This window comes from Triticum aestivum, chromosome 5D (assembly GCF_018294505.1).
Source record: "Triticum aestivum cultivar Chinese Spring chromosome 5D, IWGSC CS RefSeq v2.1, whole genome shotgun sequence".
NCBI classification, from domain to species: domain Eukaryota; kingdom Viridiplantae; phylum Streptophyta; class Magnoliopsida; order Poales; family Poaceae; genus Triticum; species Triticum aestivum.
The window spans coordinates 347,518,450-347,533,056 of record NC_057808.1 but is presented as its reverse complement, the minus strand read 5'-3'; the positions used below and the strand labels follow the sequence as shown (position 1 = coordinate 347,533,056).

Below are 14,607 nucleotides of genomic sequence, written 5' to 3'. Positions count from 1 at the left end.
GCTTCGAGGAGTAGTTAGGAGGTCCCAGGCAGGAGGCCTTGCCTCTTCGATCGTTGCTACTTTTGTGCTAGCCTTCTTAAGGCAAACTTGTTTAACTTATGTCTGTACTCAGATATTGTTGCTTCCGCTGACTCGTCTATGATCGAGCACTTGTATTCGAGCCCTCGAGGCCCCTGGCTTGTATTATGATGCTTGTATGACTTATTAATGTTGTAGAGTTGTGTTGTGATATCTTCCCGTGAGTCCCTGATCTTGATCGTACACATTTGTGTGCATGATTAGTGTACGGTCAAATCGGGGGCGTCACAAGTTGGTATCAGAGCCAACTGCCTGTAGGTATCCCCCTTCCAAACTCCTTGGCCGAAGTTGAGTCTAGTCATCCAAAACTGTTTTACTAACTTGGCTATGTGGCTTACGGGCCCACGTCGCCATTGGGTGGTATTAGGATCTTTTATTCCTCGACCTGTACTCCGGGACTCTGACATCTCTTCTATTCGGGTTAAACGATTTTACTAACTCTGACTCTAGGTTCTCGATAATACTTTCTCCCGGAGAGCCCCTTATTACAGATGATCGCCTGCTGCACTAGAAGATTCCGAAGATAATCTCCGATGTTCTCTCGAGACACTTGCGCCCACCGCCTTTGCAAAATTCCCTACCATTGTTATATCATTATGGATAACTACATACACTTGCCATTTCAATCCCATTGATCTTGTTATTACAAGATACCTCAGAAATTCTCTCTATTGTTCCGAGAATACTTTGTGCCTACTGCCTTGCAGTTCATTATCCACATAAACACCCCTACGGATAATTTGTCGCACTTACCGAGTATCCGCCCATCCCTAGTTGTTTGTGTGTTTCACTAAGTTCTTCAAAATAATATTCGATCTTCCGAAAATCCTTAGCAGCTTATTGCTTTTGAAATTCTTGCTTGCTTGCATTATGGTTAATCCCATAAGTATAGTAATCCTATTGGCATCCCTTGTCACTACCATTCTTGAGTCCATTGATTCAATAAGTTGTGAATGTTCACAATCATCAGTCGAATCCTAGGATTATCCTTTCGGCTCAGACGTCATTTGGATATGAGCTGGTTCTTGACCAATCAATGCCTTGATCGGTTGTGCTTTTAAAGTCTATTGAACTTATTCATTTTCGATCAGAACGATTTCTTCTGATCCCTTGATTTGGAAATCTTAATTCCTTTGCCTTTGAGCTTTGATGTAGTCAGTTGTTTCTATAATTAAATACCTTTGCATTGTTTCTTCCATTGGTGGTGTGCAAATGCTCACATCAACTCCGTTATGGACCGTCAGATCCTTTGTGGAATTTTCATCCGACAGTGTCCTTTGTACACAAAAACCTCGAGAAGTTCTTTCCCTGATACACAATGCCATTGCTAAATCCTATTCTTTGATATGGCCAACGATGCTCTGCTTTCGAGCTTGAGTTATTTACTTCTGAACTTTGTAGTATATGTTTCTAAGATGCCCCGATGGGTTGAGCCTATACCTTCCCTAAAACCGTATGCACCCGAAAGTTTACACAAGTCATACCATTCTGGTGTTTTACCAGATAATTTTCTGCTCTACAACTTCTTCGAAGACGAGAAGTAAATGATAGGTTAGACATTGAAGAAGTGGGAGTCGACCTTGAACTTTGTGTTCATGCCCATGGACACGATGTAGATCCTATCATAGAAGCTTCTTGTAATAATAACTATTTCCTTGATATGATATCGTCTAGTATCTGTGTATCGATCCTTTTGCAATCGTGGTTCCGACCATGTTCTCCTTTAAATACCATTTCTCGTGCAAGTTTAAGCACTTATCCTCTGCAGAGTAATACCCCCGTCCAACCTCTACTTTGGTCTGTCGTCGAGTATTACCCCCCTGGTATCTCGAGAATGCCAAGGAACTACTTAACTTCTTATGAGTTCTTCATCAACTAATATTCTTGCCGATTCCATTTTTTCCCAACGGGTTCTGAGTTGTTAGAACCCCTCAAGGACACCGATAAGTGAATCAATTCCGCACTCCGATTCAATAACTCTAAGTAATTTTTGTTGCGTACGAGTTTAATAATCCTTCAAGTCATTCCTAGCATGCTCGGCTATGTCATTATCGTGCCGGTTTTAACTGTGCTACCTGGACCTTCCCAGCGCACAAATTCGACAGTGAGCTAATCTTGCGTCGATCTTCCTCGTCATATCACTTCTCCTTGAACAGCAAACTTGATTTCGAGTTTGTGCCCTACCCGTGGTTCCAATAACCTTTCGCTTTCATCATTCCTTTGACTTGATGTCATCGTCGATCAATTTCATCTTCTTGAAAACCTCTCGACAAATTTGTCGTGATCATTGTCAACAATTTGACTTCTTCCAAGTTGCGTGCCGAAATTCAGGATGAGAAATACCATCCTTGCCCCTCGATGAATTGTGTTATCATCGACAACATTCTTGCCTTCCCCCCAACACAAACTTATTCATATTTTGTGTTGTATCTTGACTTCCCTGCTATCCAACCTATGTTAAGTTCTACTGCGGAGTATTACCATCTTTGATGTCAAGAATGTTGTGAGGATTGCTCCACCTCTTAAGAATTCTTACTATAATGATACTTCTCACCATCACCATTCTTTCTTGGTCCTCGTGTTGATTCCAACCGGGGTACCCACAAGTGGACGGTGTTGTTTGGATTCTGCACATCTAGCAACCCTATTGCTTTGAAGTTAATTGATCGATAATTCATTCTTAGCCTATCGGTTGCTGAACCACCATTCTAACATTGATCATGCTACCTAACCCCATATTTCGGGTGCACCTTTCAACCAATGTTTAATTGTGTATGTTTTCCTCGAGCATACATCATTATACCATTTGATCTGATAAATGTTATCTCCTTGTTCACATAATTGTGGAAATCCATCCCTTGGAAATCTCGATGATTTGTCGCTGAGTCCATCAGCCACCTCCTCATCCTCTCCTTGGTTTACTGATGAACTCTTGTTTCGGAACTCACTTCCATAGTTCATTTCCCGAGAATCTTATGCCGACTTCTCGTCAATTCGTGTCGCACCTTTTTATCTCAGGTTCCTGAGCCTGAGGTATCCTCACACCAATCAGATCTGAATCTCGGTCAGATATGATGGTTGGAACACATTTCCAAGAGTTATAACATTGGTCTTTATATGACCCGGTAAGGTGATGTCATGCCTAGCACACCTGGCCGGATGACCTATTTTTATAGTTTCCTTTTGGCAAGGTTAGTCATTCTTCCGTGAGGAAATTTTAAGACTTATTCTATAAGTTGTTCTTGATGGATCCTTTTCGAATCCAAAATCTGACCCTTCCTTGATGACCATATCAATGCTATCTCGAAGCATGTCTGTGGTACTGTGATTTTCAACAAGAACATTTGAAGCCCAATGCTAAACGTTTCTTGCTCAATTATTCAAACACTGTTGTATGGGTAATGTCATTAAATATATCTCCCCTTACCTAAATGATTTTCTACTTTATATCCTGTCATGGATATCATGCCCTACCTGTCCGTGGGAAGGATATACCCCTGGAATATGTGTTTTAACACATTTTCCTTTCCATTGTTCTGTTTAATCTGATAATCATATTTTTCCTTTCCATTGTTTGGTTTAACCTTTCTTGTGATCAATATGATCTAAGCAGTAATATTTTCCTGCTTATGAAAACACCTCGGCGTACAACCTAGTCAGTCAGACCCTGTTACGATTGTTGATGACATTCCGGTAACCACCGATGGACGAGAACTTTGCCTATTGGTCCGCCTCGTTCAACGAGCAGGAAAATGGTTCTCTTCGTCCCTCGCCCTTGGTACCGACGTTGTTGCCGACATAACTGACATGCTACCCACTGACATGCCTTCCTATCTTGATCGTGCATGTTGCCACCGCTCCTTCTACTTTTACCCACATGGTGGGCCCATAAACCACAGTTCCACAGGATCGAAACCCGACTCTCCTGTACACCCCCTGTTCCCAAAGATATTCCCCGCACGTGGCCTCGTAGGTAATTCACGAGCCACCTTCCGAGAGATCGTCGATTCTATTATCAGACACAAAACTAATTCTCGTTGCTCTGAACCCCTTTCACGCGCTGTTTCGGGCAACGACGATGGTCTATCCGCTTGAAACTTCTAATGGTACCTTCTTACTTTGCTCTCTATGTGTTTCATTTGTTCAACTCGAGAGATACTCATGTGTTCATTCTTGGGATACCCCCCCGATGATTTTCCCTTATAACACTCTATCGTTGTAGAGCTGCCCCTTACCTATTCGTAAGTACGATGGAGTTCCCGAAGAAAGGACGACAACTTCATCATGATGCACTGGAATAAAGAATAGAAGACATCAACGAAAGGGATTGACTTCTTCGAGAAGATCCGTTAGAATTTCGTACCCAAATCCCTTCCCCCTTACTCTCGCTCCTAAATCTCGGGACGAGATTTCTTGTAGTGGAGGAGAATTGTGACGCCCGGATAATTAAGCTACAGTAACCCTCTACTAATTATGCCACATCACCACGATTACTGTTGTTAATCTCACGATGATTCAAAACTCGTTCGAATTAAAATTTAAAATAAAGCCAAACTATAAAAGTTTTCAAATGTCAAACTAAAATGTTCAAAAGGTGGTAAATAATCCGTAGGCAATTATAGTGGTGAAATAAACTTTTTGTAAAGTAATTAAGTGGCCTAAAATATTTAAAACATGGATCAATTATTTATTAAAATGCATTTTCAAAATGTTAGAAATCTCCAAACTATGTAATTTGCCCCCGAACCTTTTTTGTAACAGTAGCCTATATTACTATACTAATTGTGGAGCAAGTTTTGTTTTTATTAAGACTAAAATGGTTTAGAAACTAAATACAAAGAGAAGTTGAAAACAATAGAAAACAAAGAAAAAGAAAAGAAAGAAAACCCCGAGCCTTCCCCCTCCCCTTCTGCCATTTGGCCCAACTGGGCATCCAACCCAACAGCCCGCACGCACAGCCGCCCCCATCGCTCCCTTATCCCCATGGGCGACAGGAACCCTAGCGGTTCCCTCCCCACTCATCCCCTCTCCTCCCTCTTTCCCCCACGATCCAGATCGGCGCAACCACGCCCCCACCCTCGTCGACGCCACCGCACCGGATCGCCGTCACTGTTGACCCCTCTCCCCTCGCTCCTCCTCCCGATTCAATCTGGATCGGGGCCGACCGCGTCGCCCGTCGCCGCGCAAACCCCGCCGCCACCTTGCCGACACCGCATGGCGCCACCCCGCCATCGCCGGCGCCCGCCTCCTCAACCCTTCGCCCCGTGTGGATCCGGTCGGGTCAGCCGATGCCCCCGACGCCCCACTCCTCGCCGCTCGCCTACGCCGGACCTCCTCCTCTACGTCGCCGTCGTCCCCGTCCTCCTCCCCAAAGACTCCACCGAGCCTCGCCGACCCTCGCCTCTACAACGCCGGTGAGGCCACGGCCTCTCTCTCCTCTCCTCCCCCTCTCTGCTGCACGTCACCGTGCCCGCACCCCGTTCGCCCCTGCTCGACCCAGCGCGTGCCCACACGCTCCTGTGCGCCCCCGCGCGCGGCCCGCGCCAACTAGCCGCAGCCACGGCGCCCGTCGCCCCCTGCTGCCTACACCCGCCGCCGTCTCTGCCCCGCGGCACCTGGCCACGTCCGCCCGGGTCGCCGTCGTCGTCCGGGGCCTCATCCCACTCCCGCTGCGTCTGCCATCCGCTGCGGCGGTCCTCTCCGCCAACCGCGCCACCCTGCTCCGGCCGTCGGAGCCAGGCCGTGGGCCCGCTCCTTCGCCCGCTGCCCGCGGCGCCTTGTCGGGCTGGCGCTCGTCGCCCGATCCACCCGGCGCCCGTAAGCGTGCGCCCGCTAAGGCGCTTAGGCCTATGACATATGGGGCCCACCCCCGGAACGAAAAGAAAAAAATAGAAGAATAAAAATAAATAAAAATAATATAATTAATTAATTAAGATAATTAATTTACTTAATTAATCCTGTTAATTAATCTAATTAAGCCTAATTAATTAACCTAATAACTAATTAACCTAATTAACTACTGTTAATTAGCTAACAGCCCCTGATAGGTGGGACCCACCTGTCAGGTTGACCAGGTCAACGGTCAACGTTGACTGCTGACGTCATGCTGATGCATTAATTAAATTTCGAATTAAATTAATTTATTAAATTCTAAAAATGATTTAAATCTTTAAAATTTAATATAAAATAAACCGTAGCTCGGATGGAAAAACTTTGTACATGAAAGTTGCTCAGAACGACGAGACGGATCCGGATACGCAGCCCGTTCGCCCGCCACACATCCCTAGCATAGCAAACACGCAACTTTCCTCCTCCGGTTCATCTGTCCGAAAACGCGAAACACTGGTAATACTTTCCTGGATGTTTTCCCCCTTTGCCGATATCACCTACTACCGCGTTAGGGCACATCTAGCACCGTGTTTGTCATGTTATGCTTTGTGATGCTTTTATTGCTCTGTTATTTATTGTGTTCCCCCTTCGTTACTTCTTTCCGGTAGACCCTGAGACCGATGCCAGTACCCCTGTGATCGATTACATCGACGACGAACCCTCCTTGCCAGAGCAACCAGGCAAGCCCCCCCTTGATCACCAGATATCGCCTATTCTTCTCTCTACTGCTTGCATTAGAGTAGTGTAGCATGTTACTGCTTTCGATAATCCTATTCTGCTGCATAGTCTGTCATTGTTGATACAGTTGTTACCCTTACCTACCATCCTACTGCTTAGTATAGGATGCTAGTGTTCCATCAGTGGCCCTACACTCTTGTCCGTCTGCCATGCTATACTACTGGGCCGTGATCACTTCGGGAGGTGATCACGGGTATATACTATATACTTTATATACGTGACACATGTGGTGACTAAAGTCGGGTCGGCTCGTTGAGTACCCGCAAGTGATTCTGATGAGGGGGCTGAAAGGACAGGTGGCTCCATCCCGGTAGAGGTGGGCCTGGGTTCCTGACGGCCCCCGACTGTTACTTTATGGCGGAGCGACAGGGCAGGTTGAGACCACCTAGGAGAGAGGTGGGCCTGGCCCTGGTCGGCGTTCGCGGATACTTAACACGCTTAACGAGATCTTGGTATTTGATCTGAGTCTGGCCATTTGGTCTATACGCACTAACCAACTAAGCGGGAACAGTTATGGGCACTCGACGTCGTGGTATCAGCCGAAGCTCTTCTTGACGTCAGCGACGGAGCGACGCGCGCCGGATTGGACTGGAACGCCTGCTAGGCTAGGTCTGCTTCCGGCCGCGTACGCAACGTGCAAGTGTGCAATGGGCGATGGGCCCAGACCCCTGCGCGCATAGGATTTAGACCGGCGTGTTGACCTCTCTGTTGAGCCTAGGTGGGGCTGCAACGTGTTGATCTTCCGCGGCCGGACATGACCCAGAAAAGTGTGTCCGGCCAAATGGGATCGAGCATGTTGGGTTATGTGGTGCACCCCTGCAGGGAAGTTTATCTATTCGAATAGCCGTGTCCCTCGGTAAAAGGACGACCCGGAGTTGTACCTTGACCTTATGACAACTAGAACTGGATACTTAATAAAACACACCCTTCCAAGTGTCAGATATAACCCGGTGATCGCTCTCTAACAGGGCGACGAGGAGGGGATCGCCGGGTAGGATTATGCTATGCGATGCTACTTGGTGAACTTACCATCTACTCTCTTCTACATGCTGCAAGATGGAGGTGGCCAGAAGCATAGTCTTCGACAGGATTAGCTATCCCCCTCTTATTCTGGCATTCTGCAGTTCAGTCCACTGATATGGCCCTTTACACATATACCCATGCATATGTAGTGTAGCTCCTTGCTTGCGAGTACTTTGGATGAGTACTCACGGTTGCTTTTCTCCCTCTTTTCCCCTTTCTATACCTGGTTGTCGCAACCAGGTGCTGGAGTCCAGGAGCTAGAGATCCCAAGGATGATTCTGCATGGAGTTCGGCTTCGAGGAGTAGTTAGGAGGTCCCAGGCAGGAGGCCTTGCCTCTTCGATCGTTGCTACTTTTGTGCTAGCCTTCTTAAGGCAAACTTGTTTAACTTATGTCTGTACTCAGATATTGTTGCTTCCGCTGACTCGTCTATGATCGAGCACTTGTATTTGAGCCCTCGAGGCCCATGGCTTGTATTATGATGCTTGTATGACTTATTTATGTTGTAGAGTTGTGTTGTGATATCTTCCCGTGAGTCCCTGATCTTGATTGTACACATTTGCGTGCATGATTAGTGTACGGTCAAATCGGGGGCGTCACACCAGCGCAGAGACAGGCGCGTTTCTCCACCGCCTGTTGATCACCCGACACTCGGCGACCGCCTTGGCCCCCGAGAAGGAGTCGGAGAAAATGACGCCCGCCATCGGATCGATCGCCTCAACCGATCCCTGGCGATAAAAGAAGAAGATGCGCTGGGCCCGCCCTGTTTCGGCCCCCGCATCCGTGACGAGCCCTTCCCCAAAGGGTTCACACTCCCAAGAGATACGCCCAAGTACACCGGCTCCGTGAAGCCGGAAGACTGGCTGGTCGACTACTCCACAGCCGTCAGCATCGCAAACGGCAACAAGCGCGTTGCCGTGAAGTATGTTCCGCTCATGCTCCAAGGCACCGCTCGGACATGGCTGAACAGCATGAAGCCCCGCAGCATCAACAGCTGGGTTGATTTCACCAAAGCCTTCATCCGCAACTTCACCAGCATGTACAAGCGGCCGCCCAAGCCTCGCCAGCTCTCCTTGTGCGTCCAAGGCCCCAACGAGTCGACTCGCGACTACCTCACGCGTTAGGCTGATCTGCGCAACTCCTGCGAGGGCGTGCACGAGGTGCAGGCTATTGAGTACTTCACAGCCGGGTGCAGAGAGGGCACTCTGCTCAAGCACAAACTTCTCTGCGATGAGCCGGCCACCCTCGACGAGTTGTTGATCATAGCGGACAAATACGCCACGACCGACTCCTCCATGAAGGCGGAGATTCAAGTTGATGCATCCGACAAAGTGGCTCCTCAAGCTCCTCGGACCCCGGCTAGTGACACCAGTCGGCGGCAGCAGCAAAACGACAACAAGCGCAAGGCGCCACAGCCGGCTTCCACAAGCCGGCAGGTGGCGACAGTCGAAGACCAGCAGCCGGAAGGGCAACCTCCTCCCAAGCGTCAGAAGGGCGGAAAGCCCAACTGGTTGCCCGCCTTCTCATACGAGCAGACTCTCGATGGGCCCTGCAAGTTTCACAGCGGTGCAAAGCCGTCCAATCACACCACTCGGAAGTGCCACTGGCTCACCCGGATCGCCAAGGGCGATGGACTCCTGCCTCCTCCGCCTGCCGGCCCGCCGCCACCTCCTCCCCAGCAGCCGGCGGTTCGGCCAGTCGGCGCAATACAAGATGAATATCCCGAAGAGCATGGAGTTTATGTCGTGTTCACCAGCGTGGCCGACGATAAGCACAGCAGACGGCAGCGGCAACAAGAAGTACATGCAGTAGCATCAGAGGCCCCCGAGTTCATGCATTGGTCTGAGAAGCCTATCAGTTGGAGCAGAGCTGACCACCCGGAGGTGATGCCCTCTCCTGGTTCTTATGCCCTGGTCTTGGATGCCACCTTCGCAACAGAGAGACGGGCTGCTCATTTCTCCCGAGTGCTGATAGATGGTGACAGCAGCATCAACATCCTATACCGTGACACTATGGAGAAGTTAGGAATCAAGCAGAGGCAGCTTCAGCCCAGTCGGACTGTATTCCACGGCATAGTCCCTGGCCTTTTCTGCTCACCAATCGGCAAGACCTAGATAGACGTCATCTTTGGAGACAAAGATCACTTCCGCCGAGAGCCAGTCTGGTTTGAGGTGGTGGACCTTGAGAGCCCCTATCACGCGCTACTTGGCCGGCCTGTTCTGGCCAAGTTCATGGCGGTCCCCACTATGCTTAACTCAAGATGAAGATGCCAAGCACCAAGGGAATCCCAACTGTCGGGGATATACCCCGCGGCGTAACCCGGCCGGAAGTATAACCCGGCCGGACTTGGCGGTTTACTTGAGACCCGGTTGACACTTGGCGATTCACTGGCGACCCGCCCTGACCAGACGGTTTACAAGTAACCTGCCTGAACATTATGACTCACTGGTAACCCGGCGGGTGGGACAAACGGATGACAAGGCCCAAGGCCCAGAAGGCCAGTTCATACTATGGTGGGCCGGTTTACAAGGAAAGGCATAAGGAATATTCCCTTATAAAGGAAACAAGACTAGGACTCCACTTGTAATAGAGTAATCCTAATCATACTAGGACTAGTCATGTAACCCGCCCCTTCAACATATATAAGGAGGGGCAGGGCTCCCCAAAGAGGGACAAGCAAAAAAGAAACAATCTCTAGGGCTAGACACAAAGAGCCGGTTTACCGGCGACTCTCTCGTGATTATAATGAGACCTAGCCTCAAACAGCATGTAGGGTTGTTACCGGATAATGAGACCTAGCCTCAAACAGCATGTAGGGTCTAAATCCTTGTCTTGTGTTGCGTCTCTCGACTCCGCTCAACCCCTCTCAAGCTACCACATAGATGCGTTGGCCTCGCGATTAAGTCCTGACACTAAGGACATCTGCCGTGACAAAACCACGACAGTTGGCGCCCACCGTGGGGCCTGCGCACGGTGATGTTGAGATCTTGGAGGGATCCCTTCCAAGGATCGAGAAGTTTGCAATTTTCCGGATAAGAAAGACTTAGCTCGGAAGGATCGGCATCAACTTCGAGTTCATCGGTTCAGATTTTACAATCCGTGAGATTTAAGTCAATGAAGAGAAAGTAGGGATACGATCTGTTTTGCCGCCGTCGCAAAGAAGTCGCCGAGACCATCAGTAGGATTTCCATCATCTATGCAAGGAAAAGAATTCTATGAAACCAGGTCTCACGCGAGACCCATCCTGATGGATGACACGTGGCATTCACAAATCACAAAGCATCTACCCCCACTTAAAATCGGGGGGGGGGGGGGGGGAGATTTGTGAATGCCACGTGTCATCCATCAAGGCAGGTCTCACCTGCTAACCGTGAGACCTAGTCTCATATAATTTTTTTCCCTATGCAACGCCGTGTCCGAGATTGGGACAGCTGCACGGGTGTTTCATCTGTTGTACTAGATCATTGATGGCGCGTGTTGCTGCGCCCGTCTATTTTGGCTCTTGTTAGTGATACAAAGCAACTTGTATACTTTGTATAATGCATTCTTTATTTTGCAATTTAAGCGATTTGCTTCCATCCACATTCATGATCTAGGTTTCTGAAATGTAGATACATCAAACACAATATATAAAAAAGGGTCATCCAGAAGTTTTCATAGTTGCTTAGCATGAATCAGTAAGACAATTTGGAATAAAGGGTGGATTGAAATTGTCCATCTCGTGCCATGAAGGTACCTACAAGATTATATGTTTGTTAGTTCATAAAGAGCTGTTTAATGAATGAAGATTTATCCATCAAACAAAAAGAAGTTGATGTGAGAGAGCACGGATTAACTTGTACAAAGATATGGGGCTAACCTACAAACGTGCAAGCAACTTAAGAAGAACAGCCTTGCTCTCTCTCTCCCACATTCTCCAATAGACTAACGACCCCCACAGAACTCCTCAACGAATAACAGAACAAAAAGATAGGATGGAGGATTAGATGCTAATGAAAGTTGTTGTAGGACACATAAATAAACTTTCAGTGGAAAATCTCATGTTTCAATGATAGGAAGTTCAACATAATTTCTGTTATGTTGAGTACTAAGTGAATACAATGTTTTTTTCCATCAAAGTAACTAAATAATCTTTGACATGCTTCAGCTTAATAAAATAAAACAATTGTTCTATATGTATGCCTTCCACGGAGATTGTGGCGTTCAAACATTGAAAACATTCGCTATTCAAATCTCGACAGTCACTCCATTAATTAGAAAGCACAGAAGAAACCTTCAGTGAGATAGTGTGTTATTAGGCTAAAGGGACGATGAAACACTTTATATCACATAAAAAATGAGTATCTTAGGATTAAACCCCAAATTATCATGCAACGTTGTTATGTAAAGTTATCTTTAACCAAAGGGGGGCTCATAGTGGTGATAACTTATTACTTTTATTGTCTTTTGCACCGAATTTTCTTGGGTTGTTGTTCATCTTTGCGCAATGGAGCCGAAGTAGGATAAAATTAACCTCGAGCAAGACAGCTCCAGCGTCACCTCTGTGTGCATTGACCTTGATGAAAGCTTTGTAATACCGTTACAAAACATGCAAAAAGTCTAAGAACAGAAACACAAATCGTAGTGGGAACAAAACACCCTTAACAACACTACTCTTGTCACCTCCCATATCGATAATTTGGAAATACTACAATATACATTTGTCTTGATGTGCTGGAATGCTATGCTCACCTAAATTTGGCTTAGCAAATCTCAGATAAAATAATTTATCAACAATCATGCACAAAGAAAGTTCAGACCGTCATATAAAATTCAGATTTTCCACAAATTATCCAATTTGCTCAAAAAAGCACACAACAATCAAGCATACCATGGAGTGGCAAACATTCAATAATCCATTCCTTTTTGCAAGAACTGGACAAAGAGTAGATATCATTTGGTCAGATAGGAAAATAACTAAGAGTGTGTATGTGGTAACAACTGCATCAACATGTGTTAGTTTGTATCTGACTTCACACTTGAAGGCCACTTCTCTGTGCATAACACATTTCTTAAGGGTTGAATGATAAAATTGGCTTTTAGGATAAAGCTTAATTAATTATCGGAATGGGCAAGGGAAAGCAATACCTATGAAAAGCCGTGTTGTGGACGATGTGGTTACTAAAATAAACACAATCAGACCATACTGCCACAAGTACAAATCTTGATGGGTCCAAAATTTAAATTCCAATTTTTCATACAGTTGTGGAAACCACCAAAACTCTTAATGGTCTGATCCAAATATCTTCGGTTTTGTGACGATTTTTTGGTTTTGATCTGATCCAAATATCCTAATGGTCTGTTCTTATTCCTTGAGTCTTCTTTCCAGTCATGATTTTTATTTAGCCATAAGTGCAGGAATTGATATACAACAATCATGATAAGATGGACAACAGAGCATAAATTAAATAGTTTATAAGCACCACAACCAACTGCAGTGCGTATATACACCACATTTTCTACTATATGCCAATGTTCATTTTACTCGGTACTAAATACCTTTTGTTTTCCCGATACTTTCCATACATGCCACCCTCCTGTAAACAGGGCCATTATCTTGCCATAGGAGGAAAGCAATCAAGGCAATTCCTACAATTTCCAGCTGCCCGAAGATACAATTCATCATCAGCTCAAAGAAAACTGCAGTTTATAAATATTTGACACTGTACTGGACAAATTTCTCAGGTCCGTCCATCAATATGAAGATTTTATTTCCAAAATCAAGACACGTATACATGAAAAAGGAAGCAAAGACTCTTTTGTGTGGAAAAGATTAAGTGAATCCTCATGCACAGACTGAGGAACAAGCAAACAGCTGGTCAAACAGATTTAGCCCAAGAACACTATATAGCCAAGGACAAACGGAAGGGATTGAAGGAGCACCTCTTGCACTTGTAGTTGAGGATGACCTGCAGGTAGATGCTGAACGACCGGGCGAAGAAGGCGGTCCACCTAATCGATGACCTAGTAGATCACCTCCAGCCCCAACATGTTCCATGACGACGACATCGCCAGCGGTGCCCGAAACTCTCTGTTGCTTCTGTTGCTCACCGCTGCATCGCTATAGTGTACACGAGCGTGGCAGATCTGGCAGCGGCCCGCCCAAGGACTCCAGATAAAAATTGGATACATGCTTGAGGGGTGCGGTGCGCCACCGATCTGGTGATGGATCTCGTGGCCGCCCCCAGAAATAGATGCTCTCTGTTGGCCTTTCAGACGGAAGACAAGAGATGGAGGACATCGACGGCTAAACGGAGACGGAGGCGACATTCCAACGGGGTGGGCATGGACTGCGCCATGAGGAGGTGGGAGCCAAACGAAACGACGACGGTGGCGGCGCAACCTGTTCGTGTGCGAGGGAGAGAGAGAGGAGAGATCGGGGGTGGTAATTGATTGAGAGAGACGAGAGGCCGTGGGCAGTTTTTTTAAGCATCTCCTCGCACCGTCAGTTGTACGCAGTCGCTCGAAGCCCAGGCGGTATAATGGGCTGCCCGACGGCCCAATCCACGAGAGCCCTTCGTTTCGGCCTCTGGAGCAGCAACCCAGAGGACAGCCGGGCCAGATTACCCAGATTACGGGGCAGATCGCTTTGGACATGAAATCTGACGGCCAGTAAAGATCATCGTGAAACGGACGGCCAAAAACGCTAATTCGCTGAGAGAGCTCGGTTTAGGCTCAGTTTTACTGTCCTTAATTACTACGTGACCGACACAAGGGATGTTTTCACATGCACACGCAAATCGCCCAAGCTGCAGTCAAACCGCCGAGTTCCCGTTGTCAATTGAGAGTCGCCTCCATGTTAAACCGAAGACAGAGATGTACATACATCCATCAAACCGCA

At 47.1% G+C, this 14,607-nt stretch overlaps 1 long non-coding RNA gene across 1 annotated transcript; it reads right to left on the bottom strand.

The window, feature by feature from the left end:
* Nucleotides 1–11,339: 11,339 nt before the first annotated feature.
* On the bottom strand, nucleotides 11,340–14,169 carry LOC123121659 (uncharacterized). Its single transcript, XR_006459816.1, has 2 exons — nucleotides 11,587–14,169; nucleotides 11,340–11,463 (listed from the first exon to the last, which is right to left on the bottom strand). It is a non-coding gene; the product is annotated as an uncharacterized lncRNA (long non-coding RNA).
* Between the last annotated feature and the right edge of the window lie 438 nt (nucleotides 14,170–14,607).